At 43.7% G+C, this 10,990-nt stretch overlaps 1 long non-coding RNA gene across 1 annotated transcript; it reads left to right on the top strand.

Annotated features, from left to right (window-relative positions):
- The first annotated feature begins 4,146 nt into the window (after positions 1-4,146).
- On the top strand, positions 4,147-7,281 carry LOC125532383. Its single transcript, XR_007294067.1, has 2 exons — positions 4,147-4,242; positions 5,203-7,281. It is a non-coding gene; the product is annotated as an uncharacterized LOC125532383 (long non-coding RNA).
- Positions 7,282-10,990: the final 3,709 nt, after the last annotated feature.

Below are 10,990 nucleotides of genomic sequence, written 5' to 3'. Positions count from 1 at the left end.
GGGGGAGAGAGAGAGAGAGAGATTGAGAGGAGTAGGAAGAACAGGTCACCTGTGGTTGTGTCCATGTCAGATCTGGCCGCCGCCATGGATGGCGCTCTGCTGGATCTCCCTCTCCTTCCAACATTAGAGAAGGAGGAGGAATGAGGGGGAGGGGCTGTGGTGGGTGTGGAGGTCGTGGTATTTGGGGGAGGCATGAGGTGTGAGGCCGGCGGTGGTGGTGGATGAGGAAGGGACACTACAACAAAACAAAGATTAAGTAACACAACCATGTAACATATAAAAAATGTGTTACAGAGCAAAATAACAGTAACACATCATGTGTGTTACAGCGAAGATAGTAACACATAGTTGATAAGATTCGTAAATGTGTTACAGACACATTAACACAGTAACATATAAGTTTGTGTTGCTCCATGTGTGTTACAAATATTGGTACAGTAACACGTAATCATCTGTTGCGGAATTGTGTTACCAACTATAAAACTGTAAAGGAAAAAACTATATTGTGTAAAGTATATTTTAATAAAAAGTAATGGTGCCACAATGCTTACAAACATAAGTTCAAATTTTCACGCAATTGATTTTCTCAATAATCTTTTTCTCTTTCATAAGCTTGTACTTAGGTCTTCAACAATTTTTCTATACTACTTGAACCTTAATTGAGATACATATATGACTCAAATTGGAATTACTTCTAATATGTATGCATAACTTCATTCATTTAATCTAACGAAATGGTGAATACATTTCAAAAATTGTTCTTACAATTACAAAAAATAGCATGGGAGCATATTATATATACATATTTCTTCCTATAAAAAAATTCAGGACATGTTGCGGGCGTGTTAACAAGTGAGACCGGCTAAAGAACCAAACGGAACGCAAGGCTATTTGACATAGGCGAACAAAATAAAATGACAAACAATTGGGGCCATTTGACATGCGTGAACAAAATAGAATGACCACGAATGGGCGCCATTTGACATGCATGAAAAACCTAAATGGTGCATACTAAGAATCGAACCTGCTACCAGCTACGTGGAGAAACAAGCGATTACCAACAGGTTACAAACTCTATTTTGCTTACTTTAAATACTCGGCCTTCTTATCAATAGCAGTGAACGGCTGGGCGAAGGCCCATTTAAAAGATACAGGTTGGCTGGCCGGCGAGGAGTTTACTTGGGCTGCGATTCCGTGACTTCGGCCCGGTTTTGCATCTGGAAGTTTCCACCTAGTTTTCCTTATTTTTCTGTTGTGTTTTTCATATCCGTTTCTTGTTTATTTTTCTTCCGGTTTTCTATTTACTTTTTCTATTTATTTTCCTTCTTTCAATTTAAATTTCATTAAAAATTCATATTTGTGGACTTTTTTGAAAATTGCAAAGAATTTTAAAATTCTCAGACTAATTCAAATTCTTGAACATTTTTCCTAAATCTGCGAACTTTTCTTCAAATTCATAAAACTTTGAAGCCACAATTCTTTCCAAATTCTCAAACTCTTTTATGAGTCCATGAACATTTTAATTTTCACGAATATTTTTTCAAGACATGATTTGTTTTCAAATTCATGGAAAATTTTCAAATACACTAACGTTCTTTTGACTTTGCAATCTTTTTTTGAGTTGGCAAACATTGTTTAGAATTGGTGGAGTTTTTTTTTCAAATTCATTAACGTTTTTATGAAAAAAATCATGATTTTCTTTTTGAGTCCGTGATTTTTTTTTCAAATTCGTGCACTTTTTTTAGAATTGCCAAACATTTCTGTCAGATTCATGAACTTTTTTCAAATATGCCAACATTTTTTGATGGCAGGAAAAAAATGATTCATACGTTCAATCAATTTTTCAAATTCATTTTTTTTCTTCTAAAAGTGTATGCTCAATTATGCCATGGGTTAACGGTCAAGCGGCCAACCGGTCAATGGTGAACTGGCCAAAGCAGCCGAGCGAGCTAGGTCGGCCCACACACCACAGTGAGTAAGCGCCAATTGGCATTTTTTGACGCCCTCCATATTTTAATGTGCTAACACTAAATGTTAAACACATGTAAAACAAACAACGCTCAAATTCAAATACATTGGAGCATGTCATTGAATCAATAATTTCATCGTTAGTTTTGCATACCAATTCAAATTGAAATTTTCTGAATTTTTTTCTCATGACGAGATATAAATATTTCTTGCATGTGATGTTTCATTTGATATTAGATGTGAAAGTTGGGACTTGGGAGCTTATTGGAAACAAGCAAATTTTATATAGATAATCATGAAAGTAACGGATATGTTCATCTTAGCTAGGGGCAACCCAAAAGTTACCTCTTCTATACCGGGCTAGGAGCAACTCTAGCATATCCCACATATTGGCCCGATATGCGGTTTATGGACCAAACAATGACTCTACCATACCAGACCCCGCATCTTGGCCCTGCCCCGCATATTTTGTATACAAGAAACCTAAAATCGCCTCCCTTGAGTCTGTATATGTACGAGATCCGGGGGCACATTACCAGGATCCTACAAAGCCATTTTGGTAGAAGAATTGGGAGGCACATAAGAGCGTAGAGAGATCTTACCAGCGACAGCCGAGCGTCTTGGTCCGGAACGGAGAGAGGTCCGAAAGTGACTGTCAAGCGTCTTGTCCGTCCTGCTTTGACTGCTCATGGACTTGTCAACCGGAGGGAGTTCTGGTCGGCGCTGTACTAGGCGAAGGGAGGTCAGAGTTGAAACAGGTGGGATAGCACACCAAAAATGCTAGCTCTCGTGAGGTAGATAAGCATGCTCCATTTGGCCACCGAGACACCCGGCCAAGGATGCATAGGTTCTGGCGAGTCGTCTTAATTCAACCTTAATGTTTTCTATGTTAACTAGTAGATCGTAATCTCGCTTTTATAGTCAAGCCACATTGGCCATACCATATAATAGTTAAACTATTGGTTTGATCCATTCCATGCTAGGGCACACAATTATAGTGTTCTCGGTACACCCCATTTCCCTTGACACTAAGAGTACTCAGTAGCCCATGCCCTATTGTTTCACATGGGTTATAAATAGTGTTGCATCGATCTACTTTGAGCTAGAGTACATGCCAAGATCCTCTAGAATCTCCCCACTTTGATGAAGCCTTGGCATGGTCTCATATTAGGTGGTGTGGGCGACGACAGGGGTCGCGGCGGGTCGCTCGGACGTGTTTTCTGTCCTCGGCAGTTGCGACACCCCGATCTGGACATGGGGATCTTTTATCGTCTCGCTTGTCCTGAAGACCTTGGGGTGGTACGTGGGAGCTACCAAGAAAAAACTCTGCGCTTTGTCGCTGACGACGGTGATGCTATATTCTCGAAGACATCGGCATGGTGCTCCTTGTTGCGGCAGGATTCCGGGTGAAGACCTTTGTCCTATATGGACTCAACAGCGGCGACGCTTAGCGTCGTTCTCCCTCCCGAGGACGTTGTCGCGGAGCCTAGGTGGTTTAGTGTGTAGCGTGTCGTTGTACTCAGTTTATCATATTTTCTCTTTCGGTTGCGTAGTTCATGTGTGATACGAGGGCTACCTCTCCATCTTGTATCTTTTGACCGTGTACTCTGTTCGGTTGTTGCTTTATATATAAAGCTGGTCGGAATCCTGTTTCGAGAGTCTTTTGTATAGGTAGGCAAGGGCTAGAATAGAAGAATGAAAAAGAGTAGGAATGAAAGAAAAGAAAAGAAAAAGAAACGGAGAAAAGATAAAAAATGTGTGCAAAATATAGTATAGTATATATATTACACTAAAAAGAGTATCCTGTGTTTTGATTGGTCGGGTAGCCTTTCCCACGGATCACGCCTCGTAACTGTCCGATTCGCTTAAATCGAACGGCTGCGGCTGCCCTATCTTTTATCCCCCTCTCTCCTTATCCCTTCGCACCCACGCCTAGCGATCGAAGCCGCCGCAAGTCACCGCCGCTAGCCTGGAGGCCTCATGCCGCCACCGCTCGCCCCTTTCTCTGTAGGTCACCCACGCACCTGGGACCCGGGGCCGTTTCCTCCTCCCCACCAGGCTCGAGGAGGCCCGAGGAGGTGACCATGAGGAGCGCGCAGCCGCCGGAGCCATGGGTAGATCCAGACGGAACCGTCGGTAACCATCCCTCCTTCCGGCGGAGATGAAGAATTGAAGAGGCTTGAGGAGAATGGGCGCATGGGCCGTGCGCGTCACCCGCGCTAGGAGCCACCGGTCCTCATCATCTGCTAGGATCCACGAGGAATCGATCCATATGTAAGCTAGCTTCCACCATAATCCATCCGGCAGGCTGTTTGCTTGTTTGTTTACTAGTGGAAAGACATGACGCGAGGCCGGCGTCGTGGGTACATGCCCGCTGCTAATTAATTATCCTGCTAATAATAGTAGTATGTGTTGTTGCCCGTGGTGGAGATGTACATACCTGAATATTCGTCACATATCCGTATATACTCGAATACTGTCAAACTGGCACGTATACATATATACATACCTGTATATTCGTCACATATCCGTACATACTCGAATACTGTCAAACTGGCACGTATACATATATACATACCTGAATATTCGTCAAATATCCGTACATACTCGAATACTGTCAAACTGGCACGTATACATATATACATACCTGAGTGCCTGTGCATTTTTTTAATTCAGCTAAACAGGTCTACAGAGTGTCAATCTTGGCAAAGGCTTGCTTTGCTCCTTTGCCTAGTGTTGCACTCGGCAAACTCTGACCCGTTAGATTGGGTAGTAGAGATTGTGAAGAGCAACACGAACATCTACTGCACTGACAGGGAATGTAGGTGTAATACATAGTGGTTTTCATGGTAAAGGTTCTAGTAGATGTATGGTCATTTTAGTGTAGTATATCCCAATAATCACTATGAAAATACAGCAGAAGCTCGTCTGTTCATTTCCACTTTAATTATTGTATTTCTATATCTCAATCTCATCTGCTAGTTTGATATAATCAAATGGGTGATAGCATCACCTTGTACTAAGTACCCATCCTGGTTACTTTTTTTATTTAGGTAAATGTAAGATATAGTCATCTTTTACCAAGTATTCATCCTGGTTACATTATGTGCAAAATAGGTGCTACATTTAATTACAAATTTGTTGAATATGTGGTTTTACCGAGTGCTTATAGCCTGTACCTTTTGGTTGTACATCTATTTCTGTCTCAAGTTATTTATCATTATACTCTTACAGAATGTTTGCGGGAAGCTCGGTTAGTGTTGATGCCTCAAGGGTTTATGCATATCAATTCCATGTTGCTTAAAGCCACTGTAACCATGGCTACTGGTTTCCAGGTATATGTTTATGCAGTCATAACGCGCTTGTTGACAACTCGTATGGTATGTTTATATTATTTATAACTTCTCCATGGAATGTCTACTGTTAAAAAACATCTTGCAGGTACTTTAGTTAGGTACTAGAAAGCACATACACACGCACATGCCCAGCACAACCACAAGCACACACATACATCACAACACATATGTTCCACACATACATCACATGCTTTTGACTTCTCAATAGTATGATGATGCATTGCTCTGCCACTCTAATTTTTTTGCACTGGGGCACTTTGCATGTGCTTGCTCCTGTAGTTGTTCTGATCTGTTCAAGTAATGTCCAGATACAACAAGTTAGTCTTGATTTGTACAAGAACTAAGTAGAGTTGTCTCAACTCTTTTTTTTGTGGTTGTTTACCACACGTCCGCCACGTGGTGATTGTTGAAACTCTAAATACAAATAGCGCAACAGTTTACTACTATGTAGTATTAAATGGGATTATCTAGGCAAGCAGACACAACATGGTTGATTGTGGGCTGCCCACCCGTTTAACCAACGATGGACCTAGGGGGCCAGCAGGGGCCACGGCAAATCCTATATCCCTCTCCCAAACAGCATCCGGTGAAATAGAGTAAATGCACTGCTCACAGAAGATCCCATTGACTAGTGAAAAGTAAATAACCTTTTTGACTTTGCACTTCAAACACAAGGATGTAGGATGAGGCAAAGTACGCAGGTAACATGAAAAATACATCAAAACAAGGCAATTTTTGGTGTTGTAATTTATGGATACCTCTTGGTTACTTTGTTTCAAAATAAATAATTAAATTTTGGCTGGCATTTTCACTAATGTAGCACCCAAAAAACTAATCTTTGATGGATTGAGTACAACAGAAGTTCTATGAAGTTTGATTGGTAATTGTTCGTTCGTCATCATATAATTCAACATTTTGCTCTTGGGCCATCTATGTGATATGTCTATGTTATCAACTCTTTATTAGTAAAAATGGTACCTATTTTGCCATATCCATGGTCAATTCCTATATTTTTTCCTTGGAAAAAATCCTACTTATTCCATACAACATGTTGCATTTTAGAATTTTGTTCAATGTTCGGCCCCCCTTATGTATAATTCCTGGCTCCGCCGTTGCGCCTAACACATGCATGCAGGTGTGGGCATCCCTTTATTAGTCCCACTTGCAGTCTGAATGTGTATCCCAAAGAAAGTGAATGGTCATGATAGTCTTCCTGAACTACGACTATGTGTATCAATTGAAGTAATGTTCATGCAAATCCTATAATTATTGTTGTTGAATAATAATATTGATCATAATATAGGTTGCATCCAAAGTAGTTTTAAAGATTTTAACATATCCAAACCAGCGAAATGTTGCATATGCTACTATTCAGAGTATTGATCTAGAAACTAAGGTTGGTGATATTTAGTTAGGTGCCGAATTTGCACTTGTGTGCATAGATGGACCTTTTCTGGATAATGAGGAGTTAGTAAGGTAAGTTTCTGATTGCAAGAGAATTGGTGATGCTTTTGCTTCAGGATACTTAATTGTCCAACCTCCAGCTTTTGTAAGTCGGAGTCTTTTCTTCCATATTCCACCATTATATTTGTATGCATTTGATCACATAACTGTAAGGTCCATTTTCCTTTTACAGATTCAAAAGAAGCATAATGGAGTTGCAGCTGAACTGTTCTTTGGTTGGATGAAGAATTAAATGTAATTAGAAGGTTTTACTTAGCAATAATTGTAGTTTGCATTGATAGATTGAAAAATGTAACACCATTCAGAAGATCTTTTTCTTTGGTCGAATTGATGCAAATGCTATGGTGTAATATTCTCAATAGATGTGTTCTCTATAGTAAAAAATATATGAATGATATGTTGTCTAGCCAATAACATTGGTATGTATTTATTGTAATGCATATGTATCCTACACTCTTGTATATTCATAATAAATACCTTGATATTTTCAATTTGTGTATGTGTTGTGCTTCAATTTCTCTATCATTTTAATGATGCCAAGCATCATAATAAAGTAATTAACAATTTGAGCAGCCACAATGATTTTATTAAATAAATGTATATTCCATAAAATGGGTATATACTTTTGTGGTTAATAATTTTAAAAAACACATTAATTATGTTGCCATTCTAATATAGTAGTGTTACTGATGGTGTTACTATAGTTACAAAATGTGTTACCAGTGATGTCTTATGATATTTGTATATTATGTTACAAGTTGTGTTACTATAGTTACAAAAACATGTTACCACAATGTTCTATGTTTACAAATATATGTTACTATGGGTGTTATTGTAGTTACAAATGTGTTACCAACGCGTTTGGTAACACAAAATATGCATGTTACTATAACTTTGTTGTAACACAATTTTTAATATATGGTAACAATTACTATATGTGACAGTGGACACCACTTAGTAACACGGTCTAATGGAACACATTTGAAAACGTGTTACTACCTAGCCTAGTAACACTGTTTTGGGCCTATAGTAACACAACACTATGTTACCAAAGCTCTGTCCTGTTGGAATCACGAGTGGGAGGGAGAAGCGGAATGGGAGATCCTATGGAGAGAGGGGGGAGAGTGAGCGAGAGAGGAGGGATTCGACCGAGGATATGGAGACTTCACCTACCTTCTACTTAGTCCTAGACGCCGGTGGCGCGAGGCGGCGGCCTCTTTCGGTGCCATGGAGGAGGATGGGTGCATGGACAAGAGGTCCATGTGAGAGCGTATGGAAAGTGAGAGGAGAGAGTGGTGGAAGAGAGAAGGGATTTGGGGGAGGAGATGGGGATTCGGCCGAGGATATGGCGACTTCACCTACCTCGTACTTAGTAGTAGCGAGGGGTATAAAACTGCGCTACTACTATCAACTTAGTAGTAGCGTGGGTTCATACCCCTCGCTACTACTATGGCATGTCCCGGGGGGGCACGGTACAGACTACTTAGTAGTAGCGAGGGTTAAAAACCCGCTCTACTACTATCAACTTAGTAGTAGCGAGGGTTAAAAACCCGCGCTACTGCTAATTAGCAGTAGCGCTTCTTTTTGTGCCGCTGCTGCTAAGATTCTGTGTATAAGGTTTTCCCTAGTATAACGAAACACATGATAAGGGATGAAGAACTTATCTGAATCTGCAGCCCCCGGCAACCTTGGCTTGCCGCGGGTGGATCTTTGCTTTTGTAGCCCTCGGCAATACTGGCTTGCCGGGGCCCGGGCGCTGGTCCGTCCCCTTTCTCCCAAAGCAGCTCGGCAAGGATATTCATGTGTCCTGCGAACCAAAGAAGACAGAGAAGAACAGAAAGACGCGCACTCGACCTCTAAGCTAGGGGTTAGCCGCCGCTAAGCACTATCAACCCTAACCAAGGACGAGACTTGACCTAGCATGCATGCTATAACTTAGGGCGCCAGCGCTTCATTTATTCTCGCTCAGGGTCTACGCCTGGCTTTGTAGAAAGGGTCACATGCCTTGCGGCAAAGCTCGTACAAAAGGTGGCTTGCCGGGAGGCCTGGCAAGACGCGCCTTATGGGTAAAACTTGCGAAGATGCTCTATGTTCTAGGAGTTGCTCACTGGTACGGCATCCTCGGTCTCCAGGCAGACTGCGCCAGGCCTGGTGACTCGTATTACCCGATAAGGGCCTTCCCACTTCGACGTCAACTTGTTGGAATTCTTGGCCGACTGAATGCGCCGAAGAACAAGGTCGCTTTCCTCAAAGCTTCGGGCATGAACCTTGCGGCTATGGTAGCGGCGCAAGGCTTGCTGGTAGCGTGCCGCTCTCATAGCCGCCCAAAGACGATCTTCCTCAAGGAGCATCTCGTCATCTTGGCGCAACGACTCTTGCTCAAGCTCGTCATAAGCGAGCACTCGAGGTGACCCGTATATGAGTTCCATGGGGAGAACTGCTTCTGCCCCGTATACCAGGGCAAAAGGTGTCTGGCCGTAGCTCGATTTGGCGTCGTCCTGATCGACCAAAGAACCGCCGACAGTTCATCAATCCAACGCCTTTTGCTCTTGTGCAGCTTGTCAAAAGTCTTTGTCCTCAGGCCTCGCAACACTTCAGCATTTGCCCTCTCCGCTTGGCCGTTGCTCCGTGGGTGTGCCACGGAAGCAAAATAGACCTTGCTGCTGAGGTCTTGAATGTACTGCATGAAGGTGTGGCTTGTGAACTGCGTGCCGTTGTCGGTGATGACTCTGTTTGGCACACCAAAACGGTAGACCAATCCTTTGAAAAACTTGATAGCTGACTGAGTAGTCACCTTTCTCACTGCTTCCACCTCTGGCCACTTTGTGAACTTGTCGATTGCAACGTACAAGTACTCAAAGCCCCCGACGGCGCGGGGGAAGGGGCCCAGTATATCGAGCCCCCAGACCGAGAATGGCCAGGATAGAGGGATTGTTTGAAGGGCTTGAGCTGGTTGATGAAGCTTCTTTGAATGGAACTGGCACGCTTCACACTTGGTGACTAGCGCCGTCGCATCCTGGAGGTCGGTGGGCCAGAAGAAACCTTGCCGGAACGCCTTCCCGGCAATGGCCCTTGACCCTATGTGGGAGCCACATATGCCTCCATGTATCTCTGCCAACAGCTCCAGTCCTTCCTCCCAGGGAATGCACTTGAGTTTCACACCATTCGACCTTCTCCGGTACAGGATGTCATCGACGAACTGGTACAGGGCGGACCAACGGGCTACTTTCTCCGCTTCTTCCTGCTCCTCAGGAAGCTCCCCTGTCTGGAGGAATTGGACGGTATGCTGCGCCCATGCCGGAGCCTGAGGCTCGACGGCTAGGACTAAAGGCATCTTTTCTGCCATGGGAGCGACTGTCTCTACAGCCAGGGCCTGACGCCCCGCTGGAGTCAATTGCTCTTGGGCAGGCTCAGCGTCCGCGGCAGTATCCTTGCTGGCGGCCCCAGGGGGCTCAGTAGGAAAGTACTTGTCGGGACCTGATTTTCTCTGCTTGCTCTGCCCTGCTGATGGATCGACGGATGGTTGAGTTAACCGGAGCAAAAAGGTACCTGGTTCCATAGGTAGCTTGAATGCGGCACGCTTTGACAGGTAATTGGTGACGTTGTTCTCCGCTTGGGAGACGTGCTCCGCCTGGATACCGTCAAAGTGTTCCTCTAGTTTCCTCACTTCATCTACGTATGCCTCCATCAGTGGGCTCTGATAATCTTTGTTGACTTGCCTGACAACGAGCTGCGAGTCACCCCTGACGATGAGCTTCTTGACCCCGAGGTCTGCCGTGATCCGGAGACCGGCAAGCAATCCCTCGTACTCGGCCGTGTTGTTGGTGGACATCTCCCTGGGGAAGTGCATCTGGATCACGTATTTGAGGTGCTCTCCGGTGGGTGCGACGAGCGGCACACTGGCACCGGCGCCTTGAAGCGAGAAGGCTCCATCAAAGTACATGACCCAGTTGCAGTCTGCCTCCTTGCCGGGGAGAGTAGTCTCCTGGATTTCTTCATCAGGCGTTGAGGTCCATTCCGCGATGAACTCTGCCAGGACTCTGCTCTGAATTGTCGAGGTACTCTCAAACTTTAAGCCGAAGCTTGACAGCTCCAAGGACTACTCCACAATCCTTACGATTGCGTCTGGGTTGTGCAGTATCCGTTGCAACGGGAGGCGGGGGACGACAGTGATCTCGTGGGCCTAGAAGTAGTGAAGCAGC

Source organism: Triticum urartu, unplaced genomic scaffold (genome assembly GCF_003073215.2).
Source record: "Triticum urartu cultivar G1812 unplaced genomic scaffold, Tu2.1 TuUngrouped_contig_9776, whole genome shotgun sequence".
NCBI lineage: Eukaryota > Viridiplantae > Streptophyta > Magnoliopsida > Poales > Poaceae > Triticum > Triticum urartu.
This window is presented reverse-complemented; position numbering and strand designations above follow the sequence as displayed.